The 4,715-nt window shown below is 47.9% G+C and overlaps 1 long non-coding RNA gene across 1 annotated transcript in view; it reads right to left on the reverse strand.

Annotated features, from left to right (window-relative positions):
• LOC119468966 overlaps positions 1-4,715 on the reverse strand; it is a 21,452-nt gene that overhangs the window by 1,752 nt on the left and 14,985 nt on the right. Inside the window, exon 2 of the long non-coding RNA XR_005197786.1 lies at positions 1,093-1,207. This is a non-coding gene — a long non-coding RNA (uncharacterized LOC119468966). The remainder of the gene's footprint in view (positions 1-1,092; positions 1,208-4,715) is intronic.

Consider the following 4,715-nt stretch of genomic DNA (forward strand, 5'->3'; position numbering starts at 1 on the left):
TTTTTTGCTTAAAACCAGGATTGGGGTTAATTTGTATTGAGGAGGCAACAGTGAATCTCAACAAGGCTGGGGAATTGGGTAGGCAGGAATCCAGAAGGCAGAATAACTCTGGAGAATCTGGACTGGAGTTTGTGGCTTATGGACAGTCCAAGACAATGGAGGAGAGGGTTCCTGATGTGTTTAGATTTGGAGTGTTTCCCACATCCTAGGGAGGTGTCGTGAGCCACTCCCCAGAGCCCCATCCCATGGCCTCTGCTCAGGACCATGAATGAAGACTCTGCTCTGGAGCATCGGGACTCTGCAAAGGAGCAACAGGAGCTTGTGGGCAGGGAGATGTCCCGGGACGGGGGGCATTTGGAGCTGAGTCCGGGGAAGCTTCTCACCAGCGCCTTCTCATGGGACCCCTTTAAGGAAAGAAAGAGGCAGCAGAGACTGGGGATCCCTTGTGGCCGGGGAGCAGGGAAGGAGCTGTGGGTAACATGTCTATATTTAATCATCTGCTCATCATTTAAGAAACATTTCCTGGGAGCCTGGTGTATTCGCAGTGCTGATCTCCTTCTGGGATGCCTGTTGCAAGTGGACAGGCAGCTCTGAGATAGGACTCTGCCAGCTCAGCCCTCCTTCCGAGTCCTGATGCCCCTTCCCTCATTGCTTCCACTCAGGCACACAGAGGATCAGAATGGGTACAGCCCTAGGAGCTGCCCATCTGCGGTTTCTCAACATGACTCTATAGCGGGGATTCCTTTGGGTCCATGGAGCTCAGCATCAAATAATCTAGAGATGGCCTGCAAGGGACCACCCACTCAGTTGCCCATGGTTCAGGCCCCCCGTCCTGCCTCCTCATGGAACCCCTGGGGTGCTGTAAAAACCTGTGAACGCCCTTGCTATAGCTCACCTCCTTAAGCACTCACACACTTCCTGGAGGTTGGGTCCTTCTGAGAGGGTTCTCTGAGACTCTGGAGGATGCCGAGGGAGCTCTGTCACCTTCTCTAAACTCCACTGACCCTGATGCTGCATATGTTGGCTGGGTTCTTCTTTTGGCCTTGCCCTTCCGGGACAGCCCTTGCTCAGGCCTGCATCCCCCACCCTTACAGTCAGGCCTTCTGCTTCCAGTGGACATAGATGACAGAGACACAAACCACCAGCAGCACCTTGGGGCCCAGGAGGAGCGCTATGAAGGATGGAGCTGTAGGAGCCAGTGCCAGGCCTGGAAATCAGGAGACAGGAAAAGTTATGAGGGGGCTACCCAGGAGGCCATTCCATAGAATCCCACTTACCCCATCTGAGGCTACCTGGGACTGTCAATGCTCTAAAGCTTTTGAAATTGCATCCTGCCTGGGCTGCCCCTCTGCCAAGGCAGAAGCCAGGGAAAGAGGTTCCTCATTCCCTTACCCTGTCCCAGGCTGCCAGGCTGTCCTCCTGGAGGGAAGAGGTGGAGAGAATATGTACTCAGGTATTTATACGTGTGGCACCTGCGTTCCTCACTTAATCCTCACAGGAAAGTGGGGCAGGGATTATTATTACATTCTGAAGGGGAAATTGAAGCTCAGAGAATTTAGGGAGGGTCACAAGGTTACTCATATCCAAACCTAGGGAAGCCCATCATTATGTCCGTTAGGATGATTCCTGAGACTGTATCCTTTTGAACAAGACAAGTCCATCCTCCCAGGGTTATAGGAACAATTATGAAAGTGCAAGCAGGTGGCAAGACGATAACTGAGTACCCCCAGCTTGCTGAGAGGTAGTTGATTTTCTCTTTTTTCTCTTTCCCCTTCTCCCCTGCTCCTGGTTTCCTACTTAGCCCTTCAGAAATGCAAATACAACTTTCACCTTTCCCTCACCAGACATTCCCTGCAGGGCAACTTTTTCTGTGTGCTCCAAGACAGATCTTTCCTGAAGGGGTGACACACTGGAAATGTCACCTCCTCGGGTATCCTCCAGACTTTGATCCACCAGGAGGGCATATGGAAAGGATGCCCGCTTGGCTACTTTTACAACTTACTTCTGCACAGGATGGTGCCAACTCAACTGTCTGGTAGCTAAGTCACCAGGCTAGCAGAGGGCCGCCTTCCCTTGCTCCCGTCCCCATCACCTCATAAAAGTATCTGCTCTCTGCTTCAAAGGGGAAGCGGCACATTTAAAGGCAGGACACTTTGTGCCCCTTCCCCAAGCAGGCTTCGGAATAAATTCACGTTCTTTGTATCAGACCTGGTTCCCATTGATTGGATTCTACATGCAGCAAGCAGCTAACATGCTTTTCAGTTACTTGAGGATAGCTTCAGAGAGAGCTGCAGGCCGCCCTGCTTAATTCCAAGGTTGGGGGATAACCCCATGTTCTCAAGACCTGAGGAAGCCCTAGAGGGGCTGGACCTAATGAACTGTGCTGGCTAGAAAACACCCTGGCATGACTCTCGTGCTTGGGAGGGCCTCAGACATCAAGCTTACCTCAACCCCAGAGCAGGTGCCATCTGAAATCTCTCTGTTGGACAGACAGTCCGATCTGAGGAAGCACACATTTGGATTCTTTGCATTTTTACTATGAGAAATTTTTTCTTTTTTTTTTTTTTTTTTTTTTTTTTTTTTTTTTAGCAAACAAATTTTTTTTTTTTTTTTTTTTTTTTCATATATGTTTTCTGGGAAATAAAATGGTGCTGGTGGGTCCTTAAGGAAGGTATGGAGATCTCAGCATCTGTGGCTGGAATGGTGGAGGCCAACAGTTCCCAGCTGGGTGGCTCTCTGGGACTTGGTCTCCCTTCAGGAGAGTTACATTCTCCAAGTTCACCCCTCCTTCTAGGGGGCAGACCATAAGAAAGACTGGCTGAATTGAAGACAGAATGGCCATGCCTCTCTTCTCAATTAAAAAAAACTCTGAGGGAGCCTCTTGGCCCTTGGCTCCTGTGTAGAAGCAGCTGGGTCTTTGTCCTGTCTGCGCTGCGGCTCAGCACCTCCATGGTCCTGCATTTGTGCCTCCCTCCCTCAGGCATGTTGACCCTGACAACACTCTAGGGTGCTTCCTGCATTCCTGTATCCACCTCCAGTTGTCCTCCTAGCAAAACTGACAATGGAAATGGTCTGAAAAGCAGACTCTAAAACGCAAGTTTGGAACCTGACCACTCACTTATCAGCTGACAATGAAGACCCCAGGGCTGGTAGTGAGTGGAGCTGGGGTGGCCCTGAGTTGCAGCTACGGTGCAACTAGTAAAACTTTCACTAGCAGTGAAGTGGGAAGGAAATTCTTTGGCATCAGGCATTTGAAGCTGAATTGGGAAATGGTACTTATGAGGACTCAGGTGTTTGATGGTTGTTGCTGGGCATCAGTTCTTCGGGGAAAGACAATGAGAAGCTAAGAGTAACTGATCACAAGTTAAGGCTCAGTGTGAAAACCAGAGGACTTCTTGGCAGCAGTATAGATTGTTACCTCAAGGAGCCAGAGGGCAGAAAGAATAGAAGACTGGGCTAGGCATCAGTATAAGAGAAGCAGAAGCGCAGAGGTGGATGAATCTCAGCTTCAAAGGACTGCTGTGCTAGGAGAGGTCCCTGATGGGGAAGCTGTGGGACCCTGAGATGTGGAAGGGAACGTTTGGGTCAAAGCAGTTACAAATCATCAGCCGTCTTCTGGGTTTCTGGGGACAGCTGCAGCAGCATAACTGATTATCTCTATAACTAACCTCCCAAACCAAAAGACAAAGTAAAAAAGAAAAAGTAAATTTTGCATAAACCTGGCTCTGAGTATTACTTGAACAAAGAATGCCAAACTGCAAAATGACTGTGGGTCAAATGACAATAATCACCACACCCTGGTGCGTAGTCTCACTAGGCTGCCACACTGCTGGTGCAGCACATCACATAAGGCATCTTGCACATTGCCTACCAGCCTAGACAACCTAAATTGCATTTCCAGCCATAGCAGATGAGCAAGAATGTTACGTCCAGCACACTGGAAGCACCCAAAAATGGCAGCCCTGGTTGGAGCTCCAGTGGGTGGATGGAAGTCTAAAAAGTAAATGCAACTTCAGACAGATGGTGCAGATTCATCTCTTCCTGCTCCTCCTTGAGAAATACAACTAGGAACTCTAGAAATATCATGAGAAGCAGGCATAGGAGGACTTCCAAGGTGAAAAAGGAAGGCAGACTGACTAGGGACCTGAGGACTCAGGAACAGCCCTGAGGCCAAGCACCTGGGACACCCACCCCCTAATATGAGCCCCCAGCCATAGAATGTGCCAAAAAAAATGACACAGAAAAGAGAAAAAGTCTCAATTCAATAATAAAAATGCTCACTTCAAGAAACTACAAGAAGGAGAGCAAAATAAACCTGAAGCAAGCTGGAGATCAGAATTAGTAAAAAAGAGAAGACAGCGGAAAATAAATGAAAACATAAAAACAATACAACAGAACAGTTGATCCTTTGAAAGGAAAGAAAATGGGAAAAAATTATAGCAAGGCTGATAAAGAAGAAAAAAGAAATGGCACATTTTAAAATATCAGGATGAAACAAAGGCAATCACTATAGACCCTGCAGACACCAAAGGATCATAAGAGATATTATGAACAACTCCACACCTGACAACATAGATAAAATGGACCAAAAACTCTTTGAAAAGCACAAGTTACCAGAACTCACCCAACATGAAAAGAATAAAGTGAATATCCCTAAACTATTTTAGGACAGTGAATTCACAATTTTAAAACATCCAAAAATTTTCTCGAGCTAC

This window comes from Cebus imitator, unplaced genomic scaffold (assembly GCF_001604975.1).
Source record: "Cebus imitator isolate Cc_AM_T3 unplaced genomic scaffold, Cebus_imitator-1.0 Scaffold18, whole genome shotgun sequence".
Lineage (NCBI taxonomy): Eukaryota > Metazoa > Chordata > Mammalia > Primates > Cebidae > Cebus > Cebus imitator.